Source organism: Oncorhynchus clarkii, chromosome 29 (assembly GCF_045791955.1).
Source record: "Oncorhynchus clarkii lewisi isolate Uvic-CL-2024 chromosome 29, UVic_Ocla_1.0, whole genome shotgun sequence".
Lineage (NCBI taxonomy): Eukaryota > Metazoa > Chordata > Actinopteri > Salmoniformes > Salmonidae > Oncorhynchus > Oncorhynchus clarkii.
In genome coordinates, this window is record NC_092175.1 from 27095921 (window position 1) to 27108583 (window position 12663).

Below are 12663 nucleotides of genomic sequence, written 5' to 3' on the forward strand. Positions count from 1 at the left end.
AAATTAATTGAAGTATATATGGAGACTGTTTAGTGCCAAAACTAAGAAATTAAATACTTGTAAAAATAAAATAAAAATAGTTTCCTGAGCTGGAATGGAATCAATGGAATGGTACCAAACACATCATACACATGGAAACAATGTGTTTGACTCCGTTCCATTGATTCCATTCCAGAAATTACAATGAGAACATCCTCCTATACGTCTTCCCACCAGCCTCCTCTGTCCCAGACATGTCAGAAGTTCACATCATGCATTTGTGGGGACATACTATGTTAGACAATATATAATCTGACAATCTCAAGAGAACATGCAAAAAGCTTGCTCTAAATACAAACTGCCTTGTGATGTGTACAGGTATGTGAGTATATCAAAACAACATAGTCTAAAACTATGTACTTGCAAAATTGATAAACCCATAAATTAGCCGTTTGATAAGGATAAACAAGATGTGGCGAACATACTGTATCCATCAAACAACTTAAATGTTTCTCGCATGGAAACACATTTGTATCACCAAAAAATATCATTAGTTATATTGCCTAAACCATAATACAGTATACAGCATTCCTACAGGATTTAACTGGCATCTGGAGCATATTGGGACCTGCAGAACAGCCATACTTCTTTAACGGTAACATTTCACTAGGGCGTCAGTGTTCTTCAGGGTTCAGTCCAAGTGTTCTAAGACTTGCTTAGTCAGGTTGAGGATTCGGATGCACCCTCGACAATCTCAAGTGCCAGTTAATACTTGATGTGGCCCATGTCTGCAATCCTATACTCCACCCCTGGAGGGAGAGACTAACCAGGTTGAGATGGTTTTACACATGTTGAACAAAGCCTCCATGTAGATCTGAGTCTTTAAGGCCAACAATGATTATGGAAACCATGTTATTGCCACTTCATTCCATTCTGGAATATCAAGTGCTACAATAAATTATCTTCTGTGCCTGTTGCTTTGACTGTCAGGGAAAATGTTTATATGTGTGTTTGTGTGTGTGTATGTGTGAGCATGCAGTCAGTCCTCCAGGCCTCTCTCACTGCTTCATCTTCACTGCCCACGCTGTTGGTCTGGGACAGCTTGATGATGCCAGTGCCCAACTCCCCACTGGCTGAGAATTGGACCCTGCATTTTGCACAAGTGATCATGACAGCATCCCCGATCTGGGGCAGGTCTCTACAAATCCGGGAGAACTCACTGTACTCTTGCTCCTACAGAGAGAGTAGGATATCATTCAAGCTACCAAACCACAAGCTCCCCCCACTGTACATCAATGGAAATTTAAAAGGTCACATCTTAATTGGACTGACCTGATTGGGAGTAAAGAATAAAGAGTGCTCACTGGAATACGGAGCTGTTCCACATCCAAGTCCATCAACATAGTCAGATACTTTCTCCTGATCTAACACAGAGACAGACAACATTACAAGTTAGGTCATTCCTCAGAAAATATTTGACCTTGCTACATGGTGCTGGTCAGCAAGTGTTTGAGGAAATGTGTGTGTATGTGGCCTACTTACTTCCAGTCCCAAAAACCAATAAATATATAGTTATCAATGTTGACTCATGAAAATTAATGCAAACTTTGTTCACCCACCTGGACAAGTTAACTCCCATAGCGACGGTGCGATCACAACGTTCCCAACCCAATCCACAGGTTGAGGTGCACAGGGAAAAAGTGATGAGTCCATACTCTGAAGTGAGATACCTGAGGAGCTCATATTCCAGCAAGCTTCAGTGATAAGGTCTTTCAGTGAGTTGAAAACTTTATTTAGGATTAGACCTTGAGTCAATCATGCCTCAAACCTTTTTCTTTTGCTTGTGTGGTAAGCAGATTTTGCTGATCTGGTAAGCAGTATTTGGGATCAGCTGATTGCTAGATAGCAGCTGCTACAGGTCGCAAGATGCGCAAGGGCCCCTCCCACTATCCTTTTCTCATGTGCTGAGAAGGGTGTAATAGCGGCCTGCGATTCAGGGCGTTCCTGCATGTGGGCATCCTGCATCTGCTATTGGTCCAATTTTTAGCTAGGACTCCGGTACACAGGAAGGAGGCGGGTGCACTCCATTAGAGTAGCTGGCAGTAATGCACCATAAGGTTGGATGCCAACCAACGAAAAACCCCACAGACGAAGAAGAGGCAGACACTGTTAATGACGGCAAGGGCAGGTGTTTGGCAGGTCGGAGCGAATGACACTATGTGCTAGCTAGCTAGGACACCGGTAGACAGTGTCTCTCATCACAGCCTGTCGGGCAGTGCTTTCCCACAGTTCTGTTATCGACGTATGAGAGCAGGTATTAGTGAAGGACACTCTGTGCTAGCTAGCTAACTCGGACTCCGGTACACATGTGGCTCGAGGAAGGAACTAATGGGATGCTCAAGGGAGGGCATTCCTGCAGGAACCAATGGGATACTCGAGAGGGCATTCCTGCAGGAACCAATGGGATACTCGAGGGAGGGCATTCCTGCAGGAACCAATGGGATACTCAAGGGAGGGCATTCCTGCAGGAACCAATGGAATACTCGAGGGGGGTAGTTCTTGCAGATGCAAGAATGTCCACATGTTGGAATGCCCTGACATTCGGTTCACAATCACATATTATTGTGTGCTCCTGCTGAGAATGAATTCAATTTAGAGCGCGTTCCAGACCATATACAAAGCCGTCGTGATGCACAAATAAATACATTTTGCATGATATGAGCTATTTGGGGTAAGAATTGTCAGCACTGTACTGGATAATTTTGTTGTCAGCAATAGTGAGGTATTTTGATGGAAACTAACATTTTGTAATACTTTGGTTGATCATAAATTATGAATTGAATCAAGCAAAAGCATGTCCTGGATTGAATGAATAATGATTTATTCTTCTCATTCTCTCAATATGTAATCAAGTTCCATCTCCTCGCAGGGGCAAATCTTGGATTTGAATACATGGGGCTTAGCCCAAAGCCAGTAGGGGGATCCGGGGGCATTAACATCTAAATGCATGAATTTGGTGCACTTCTAGATTAACATTAAGAGGGTAGAACATTGAGAGATTAGATCTTCCATTACTGGGTCCTGTATGTGCGTTATAAGCAATTGAAGAATTTGCACTCAGGCCACTAGATGCATAGTATTAGGAATTAGAATGGACATGAACCTTCTTATGATGGTATAAAAGATCAGACATTTTGGTAAGGTCAACCATGGTTTGCCAGTGCTGTGATAAAATATTGTACAAAACAATGCAGATTATCTGCACTGTATGTTTATTAGTTAGCTAGCCAGACAGTTTTAGATGAATGGTTCCATTCATTTTTCTAAATAACTGCCAATATGCCAGATTCCATTCAAACAAGTTGTAAATCAAATCAAATCATGTAAAATTTTAATTGTCACATGCGCTGAATACAACAGTGAAATGCTTACTTACAAGCTCTTAACCAACAATGCAGTTGAAGAAATAAGAGTTAAGAAAATATTTACTAAATAAACAAACACAATAAAATTACATAATGGGGGTACCGGTACCGAGTCAATGTGCGGGGATAAAATGACTATGCATAGATAATAAACAGCGAGTGGCCTTCCTCTGACACCACCTAGTATATAGGTCCTGGATGGCAGGAAGCTTGGTCCTAGTGATGTATTGGGCCATTCGCACTACCCTCTGTAGCACCTTACGGTCAGATGCCGAGCAGTTGCCATACCAGGCGGTGATGCAACCGGTCAGGATGCTCTCAATGATGCAGCTGTAGAACTTTTTGAGGATCTGGGGACCTATGCCAAATCTTTTCAGTCTCCTGACTGTCTTGGTGTGTTTGGACCATGATAGTTTGTTGGTGATGTGGACACCAAGGAACTTATAACTCTTGGCCCGCTCCACTACAGCCCTGTAAATGTTAATGGGTGCCTGTTCGCCCTCCCTTTCCTGTAGTCCACGATCATCTCCTTTGTCTTGCTCACAATGAGGGGGAGGAACATTCTCGTTTTTTTGTGCTGCTCCCTAGCGTTCTCAAAACGTACAAATTTCTTCCCTCATGCCCCTTTTCATGATGATGCTACAGTAGCAGACACTTGAGTGAGTGAGTGCTAGCTACCAACTGGAACGTTAATCAAACCAAGACCAGCAACACAAATAAGAGTTACAAACGGACTTTGCTAAACAAGTTAAATGTTTTACCTGTGATAAAATGTTTTCCACACACATAGTTACGTGTAGCCTACTTGGACACCGCATCTCCACATTTTCCACATTGAATAGCCTGAAGCCACAAGGCTCTTCTTGCAGGCTCTATTTCCTTACCTGGTCTGGATTTTAGGTCTGGATTTTTGTCCTGGCTACATGTACATTGAACAACAGAGCAGCTTTTTGGGATGTTTTCTTATTTTCGTATAACAAACTAAGTTTGTCTCTTTTACAATGTCTCTTTTACAATGGGGGTCAATTAAGAATGCTGATTTTCCCCAATTTGGGCGTGGTGGACGTGGGCGTGGTTGAGGGAAATTCCTTACTATTACGTGAATATCAACTGGGATTATGACATTATGACATTAGTTATCCTTTGTGACATCACAGAAGGCTGAGCCACTTCAGTTAACACAGTGGCACCATTTCACTGATGCATTCACCCTCCACCAAGAAGGTAAGTCATTTTTAGGGAATTCACAATATGGACCCATATTTGGTAGATAATCAATTCTCTCCATACTTGATCACCATTCTACACAGTGCCTACTTTCATTATCTCAGGCCAAAATTAAAACACCCCCCCCCCTCCCCCCGCAGCAATGGTGTTGCCCAGCTTGCAGCACTATATGGAAAGGGTGATGTTTGAGGGCCTGTGTGCAGACTGTGCATTGGTGAATGTCCGTACTCACAGTGTGATGGCAGCCACCCTAGGGGGGATCACTGTACCATCTGACCCGGCATGAGATTAGGAGGCTGCTGACCAGGGAGCGAGAGGCCATCCAGACACGGAGGGTGAGCCTGGGTGGGCTGCTCTGGTGAGAGACAACATGGTCACCCCAGGACAGAGGTCCATGGACCTGCGTACCAAGCAACGGGGTGTAGCCGTGCGCCAGACACTCCATGTCCCCCTGGTTCCCCTCAGCAACAGAGAGATCAGGAGCAGAGTCCTCAACCACAAGGCCTTTCAAATGGCTGCATGCCTTCGCAATACAGGACTTATATTGACTTGGCTGGATTACTGCTTACCTGAACTCTTGCTTTTCTCCTGGGATTACATTCCTGTATGGGATCTATGCCAGAGTAAACTGAGTTCAAACTCTAAAACTGGCTACACTGTTGTCAACGGAATTTCATAATTCCTATATGTGTTCATTAATTAATTAAATTAAATTCACTCAGTCCATTTATACGAATTTGTAAGATTCTTATTTGCATAAAATAGACAGAGACCAGTCTTATCAAAATTAGATAATAGTATTTATTCTCGGAGCGCGCTGCCATAGAACCACGAACAACAGTTTATATACAAAATATGACGTCATTGGTTATAGAATGAATCTCCTCCTCTCGACCAAGACAAAGCAGGTTCAAAAGTTTATTCCAACCCACTAGCACACAATCTTGACACACACACTATATCAAGATTAACTTCTGAAGTCTCACCATTATCTCACCATTATCTATCATTACTTAGCAGTTCCAGATACGGAAAACCTGGAGAGGCTCTCGCTGCCTTATTTAATCGCCACAGAGTTATAGCTGAGTGGGTTCAGACATAGGTTAATGAACCACTTTGCTTACTTCAAACACACCACACATACCTTTCCAACTAAGTTGGAATGGTGTTTATTATGTTTAATTACTCATTGTTCATGCTACATAATATCTTCCTTGTGAATTAACATTATTAATCAGATATTGTAAAACAGGGTAGAGTTTAATTAGTTATAGTTCTAGTTAAATGTAGATATTGTTTAGTCATTATTCATAAAATTCCTATCAATCCACCATAAATGACAATCATACTAACATATCATACTAACATATCAAACACTATATGGTATACAAGAATAAACCAAAACAATCGATCATCATCAATGACTGTTCTAGCCTACATCAGAATCATAACCCTTCTTATCAGGATTTTTGTTACAATCTTCATTAAAGAAACCTTCTAAATTCCCTAAACATCCAATATGGTCTCGTCCAACGTAGGCTCCTCATAATTAAAAGATCCGGATTCCTCCACTAGCTCTGGGCCCATGCATTCATCATTCCACTGGTCAGAGCTTAGAATTGGTCCGTACTTCACCATCTGTTGAGTCATCATTCTCTCCAGAGTCCCGGAAATGAGAACTTTCACACACGGAATCAAACCACATTTGCACAAAACTAACACAGTCACACAGGTGAAGGTAGCCCATAACACAGTGATCATGACATTTGTCCATCTTCCAAACATACTGTCAACCCAATTAGTCAGAGAAGTATCCACCCCTGAGTTCACTGCCAACTCGTGAGCTAGGGTGGTTAAACCAGCCAAGGCCTTGGTCACTGATCCATCCGGAGCTGTGTCATCGGCAATCAAATTACTCCCACACCCCCCCCCCCCCCACCCTTTTCAGCGAGTAATATATCCAAGACTATTCCATTCTGCCAAGCCATTCATTACATCTCTGGTATAATTGATGAAGCGCTGTTGATTATAATAAATATAATTGATCCAGTCCACATTCTTATTGAGAGTGGACCACCAGAAAATATTTGACTCTAAACCTGCTAAGATCTGATTTCTTGCTTTGAACTCATCTGGCACCCCACCCCCCGTGGAACCCCAATGTTATCAATATATACTCTATCATCAAAAGACCCAGATGGAGTACTTCTTTTCTCCAGTTTGGCCAACTTCGTGTCATGGTGTTGAATGAGTGTGAAAGGCATTCCCAAATGTACTAGTGCACATAGTCCTGTCCAATTAGTAGGTAAACTCGGCCATAACGTAATACCCCCACACAACCACCAGATGTCAGCCCTGGGCCTCCTTATCTTACTGAAATCCCCAGATCTCAACCAGTCGGCCAGATCACTCATAGTCTCATCAGTAGTAACATTATCTGTCCTATTGCAGGTACTGACTTCCCCTACGTATTTCTCATAAGTACTATACCGGGCCAAACAGTAATAGTGTCCTCTTGCCACTGTGAAGGGAGGAAGCTTAGATTTCAGAAGAACATGTGGATATAAATAGTGCAAATCCGTACAACTGTCATTACCTGGCATTCCTGCTTCCATGAATAGCTTTACCATACAGGCCCTTCCCCTAGGTGAATTAATTCCATTTAGTGGAAAAGGGATGGTTGTCAATTGAGGTTTAGCTGTGGCACAGGCATAGCATTCTTCTTTAGCTACTGATCTGGCCGTATATTGAATCCATTCTAACAAGAGGTTGGAATCTCTAAACCCAGTCTCCAATATCACTTCTTTAAAGTCTTTTGTCTGAACTACCTTGCCCTGGAGACTGATTGAACTCTGGCTGCCCATAGTATCCTTACCAGCTCTCACCTCTGTCACCTGGAATGGTATCATAGTATCCGTTAAAGACTGATCAAAACCAATATACCATAATCCAAGATCCTGGATCTTTACAGTTTTAATTGTAATTCGTACCTTTATACAATACCTCCCCTGCTCCGGAACATAGCCCGAAACTCCCACCTTTACTAAACTCCATCTGTTCCCATATTGAGTGTGTGGGTTTGCATAGCCACCCCTCTCAGTGTGAGCTATGACTTGATTCCATGAATTACACAGGGACTTGCACAGATGTCTTCCATAATGGCTGCTCTTAGTCCTAGACTGCCAAGGAGTCAGAAACCCCATTTGGTCTACATAGAATTCCACTGAGACATCCTTCCCAATCTCACTCTCCCTTCCTTACTATTCAGTTCCAGTGACCTGCTAAGATGCTATGGTAATATCAAATTCCCCTCGTCTAGCACATGAGTCAAGTTACCCTCTTAGGCCTTCTCGGGGTTCAGGGTGTATCAGGAATATGGCTCCCACGATCAGACAGCTCAGGACGGCCAGCACACCTGTAAAGCCCCGCCCTTTCCCGGAAAACATATCAGCAGCCAGAGGCCACTTCCACTTCTATGAACAAACACAGGGATGAAATGATGGGGTTAGGGAGTTTTCGTTAGAGAGATGACCGCCGGATCCTGTTGATTCCAGTTCTCCTCTCCAACACTGTGATTGTTCGACAGTGTCCGGGTGTCCTATCCCTTTGCAGTGCGATATGAATCCAGGTAGCTGTTTCAGCTATTCTCACAGCAAAGGCTGTCCCCAGGAGTCCTTGGTATGGCCCCTCCCACCTTCTCCTGTAATTCACATGTACTGCATAAAATCTTGGACATACAGGTTTGGTTAACTTTTTATGGCTGCAGGGGCAGTATTGAGTAGCTTGAATGAAAAGGTGCCCATTGTAAACGGCCAGCTCCTCAGTCTCAGTTGCTAAGATATGCATATTATTATTAGTATTGGATAGAAAACACTCTAAAGTTTCCAAAACTGTCAAAATATTGTTTGTGAGTATAACAGAACTGATATTGCAGGCGAAACCCTGAGGAAAATCAAAACAGGAAGTGGCTTCTATTTTGAAAACTCCATGTTCCATAGCCTCCCTTTGCTGGATTTAAAGGGATATGTACCAGATTCCTTTTCCTATCGCTTCCTCAAGGTGTCAACAGTCTTCAGACATAGTTTAGGGTTTTATTTTGAAAAATGAGCCAAAATGATAACATCACGTCAAGTGTTCACATGATGTTTTGCTCGCGCAACTGAGTTTGGATAGGCATTGCTTATCCCTCTCCTACTGTGAAAGACATTTGCGGTTGATATATTATCGATTATATATTTTTTTAAAAACCTGAGGATTGATTATAGAAAACGTTTGACATGTTTCTGTGGACATCATGGAAACTATTTGGAATTTTTGTCTGCGTTGTCGTGACCGCTCTTTCCTGTGGATTTCTGAACATTATGCGGCAAACAAGGTATTTTGGGTATAAAAATCATCTTTATGGAACAAAAGGAACATTTGTTGTGTAACTGGGAGTCTCGTGAGTGAACCAACGACTCCTGTGGCGGGCCGGGCACAGTGTGCGCTAACCAAGGTTGCCAGGTGCATGGTGTTTCCTCCGACACATTGGTGCGGCTGGCTTCCGGGTTGGCTTCCGGGTTGGATGCGCGCTGTGTTAAGAAGCAGTGCGGCTTGGTTGGGTTGTGTATCGAAGGACGCATGACTTTCAACCTTCGTCTCTCCTGAGCCCGTACGGGAGTTGTAGCGATGAGACAAGATAGTAGCTACTAAAACAATTGGATACCACGTAATTGGGAAGAAAAAGGGGTAAAATAAATAAAAAAAGAAAAAAAGAAAACCCTTTTGTAATTATGTTAGCACAGCTGAAAACTGTTGTTCTGATTAAAGAAGCAATACAACTGTCCGTCTTTAGACTAGTTGAGTATCTGGAGCATCAGCATTTGTGTGTTCGATTACAGGCTCAAAATGGCTAAAAACAAAGATCTTTCTTCTGAAACTCGTCAGTCTATTCTTGTTCTGAGAAATGAAGGCTATTCCTTTCAACCCCAAATCTATAAACACGGGCACCCTCATAGATATCCTCCTGACCAACCTGCACTCTAAATACACCTCTGCTGTCTTCAACCAGGATCTCAGCAATCCCTGCCTCATTGCCTGCATCCGTTATGGGTCCACGGTCAACAATTGATATGGTAGGCGAAAATCCCCCAAAAACAACCAGACATTTATTTTTTGAGGTCCCAGGCTCTTATAATGGAAAGCTATGGGTCCTGTGCAATTTTAGCTCCCAGAATTCAATTCCTATTGCTTCCACTAGATGTCAACAGTCTTTGTTTAAGGATTCAGGCTTTTTTCTTCCAAAATAAGGAAGAATTTTGAGTTTTGGTACAAAGAGTCACAGTGGAAAATCAGTCTGTCGGCGCATGACTGTTAATTGTACTTTTCTATTGAACATACTTCTTTCCATATGAAATATTATAGTTTATTTACATTTTAGGGTTCCTGAGGATTAGATAGAAATGTAGTTTGACTTGTTTGAACAAAGTTTAGCGGTAGCTTTTTGGATTCCTTTGTCTGCATGTTGAACGAGTGGATTACTGAAATCGATGGCGCCAACTAAACTGGCTTTTGGGATATAAAGAAGGATTTTATCTAACAAAACAACCATTCATGTTGTAGCTGGGACCCGCGTGATTGCAAACAGAGGAAGATTTTCAAAAATAAGGGATTTATTTAATCGCTATTTGTGATTTTATGAAGCCTGTGCTGCTGGAAAAATATTTTGATGTGGGGCGCCGTCCTCAAACAATCGCATGGTATGCTTTCGCTGTATAGCCTATTATAAATCGGACAATGCAGTTAGATTAACAAGAATTTAAGCTTTTAAACGATATAAGGCCCTTGTATGTTCGTAAATGTTTAATATTATGATTATTTATTTGAATTGCGCGCCCTCCAATTTCATTGGATGTTGTCGACAGGTCGTTAGCGGGACTCCAAGCTTTAAGAATTAAGAAATGTTTTAGTAACCTTCCAGAATAAACAACACCTCATTGTGCCAGTAGCAAGCACATTCATTAAAATGTCTCATTCACATGATGTGCAATGGTATTACCATCATGAAAGAAAACAAATATGAAATAAAGTGAAGGACAACATTTGATGATATTTCAACCATATTACACACCATTGGGTGATTGAGCTAGTCTAAGAAATACACTACATGACCAAAAGTAGGTGGACACATGCTCGTCGAACATCTCATTCCAAAATCATGGGCATTAATATAGAGTTAGTCCCCCCTTTGCTGCTATAACAGGCTTCACTCTTCTGGGAAGACCTTCAACTAGATGTTGGAACATTGCTGCGGGGACTTGCTTCCATTCAGTCACAAGCATTAGTGAGGTCAGGCAATGATGTTGTGCGATTAGGTCTGGCTCGCAGTCGGCATTCCAATTCATCCCAAAGGGGTTTGATAGGGTTGAGGTCAGGGCTCTGTGCAGACCAGTCAAGTTCTTACACACCGATCTCGACAAATCATTTCTGTATGGACCTCGCTTTGTGCACGGGGGCATTGCCATGTTGAAACAGGAAAGGGCCTTACCCAAACTGTTGCCACAAAGTTGGAAGCACAGAATCGTCTAGAATGTCATTGTATGCTGTAGCGTTACGATTTCCCTGGAACTAAAGGGCCTAGCTCGAACCATGAAAAACAGACCCAGACCATTATTCCTCCTCCACCAAACCTTACAGTTGGCACTATTCATTTGGGCAGGTAGCATTCTCCTGGCATCCGCCAAACCCAGATTTGTCCGTCAGACTTCCAGATGGTAAAGCGTGATTCATCACTCCAGAGAAAGCATGTTCACTGCTCCAGAGTCCAATGGTGGCAAAATGTACACCACTCTAGCCGACGCTTGGCATTGCGCATGGTGATCTTAGGCTTGTGTGCGGCTGCTCGGGCATGGAAACCCATTTAATGAAGCTCCCAGCTTGTGTGGCCTACCACTTCGCAGCTGAGCCGTTGTTGCTCCTAGACGTTTCCAGTTCACAATAACAGCATTTACAGTTGTCCGGGGCAGCTCTAGCAGGGTAGAAATTTGAGGAACTGACTTGTTAGAAAGGTGGCATCCTAAGGTGGAATCCTAATCTACTCCAGAGTTAGCCTGCAAAGTTCTGTCATACTATCCAGGTCTATGCGAGTTCGTACTGTTAGGTGTCCTAAACTGGGATATGCTTAACACCCCGGCCGTCTGTAATTTCTAAGATAGATGCCCTCAATCTCATACAAATGATCAAAGAATCCACCAGGTACAACCCTAAATCCGTAAACATAGCAACCCTCATAGATATTATCATGACCAACTTGCCCTCCAAATACACCTCTGCTGTTTTCAGTGCATCCACTACCTCATCCCCATATTGATATTTATTTCTGCTCTTTTGCACCCTAGTATCTCTACTTGGTCTCTATGATATTATTGCGTAATGCGATAATTTTCTTATGAGTCAATGCAATGGCTGCTATGTCATCCAACACAGCCTCTACCTCGTACTACTTAACATCAGCCTACTAAAGCACCATTGATTTGTGTTCAAATATAATCTCCACAGAGCCCATTATAGCATAGCCTAATGGCCATTGTTTCATTTTTTGTTATCAGGGCTGCTTCAAAGAGGTAATCTGCTGCGGAACGGTGAAAACAGAGATGGCTAAAAAACATCCTCCACTGCATCGGCAATACAGCATCCCCCCGCAGTGTAACCCCTTCAGAAGCACTCATTAATCTGATAGATACTGACAGCTGAATTGACAGGAACCTGTCATTATACCAAGTCCTCAACAAGCTTGTGTCCTGTCTTTGGCATCATTTAAGGGAAGACTTTTGTTTTATCAAATCAATTCTCTGTAATTATTATTACATGATTAAACTAATCATGTAAACGTAATTAACAAGGAAGTTGGGCAACCAAGGAAAATCTTAAGATTACAAAGTTATAATTTTCCTAATATAACTCTTCAGATATTTTAACATCTGATCAATTAGTCTTCAAATTAATGAATTATTCTTTACCTGACGTTAGTCTCATGCCCTCATGCCCGCCGTAA

The 12663-nt window shown here is 42.4% G+C and overlaps 1 pseudogene; it reads right to left on the minus strand.

Annotated features, from left to right (window-relative positions):
• Positions 1–744: 744 nt before the first annotated feature.
• LOC139388184 (proliferating cell nuclear antigen-like) lies at positions 745–5076 on the minus strand (annotated as a pseudogene).
• Positions 5077–12663: the final 7587 nt, after the last annotated feature.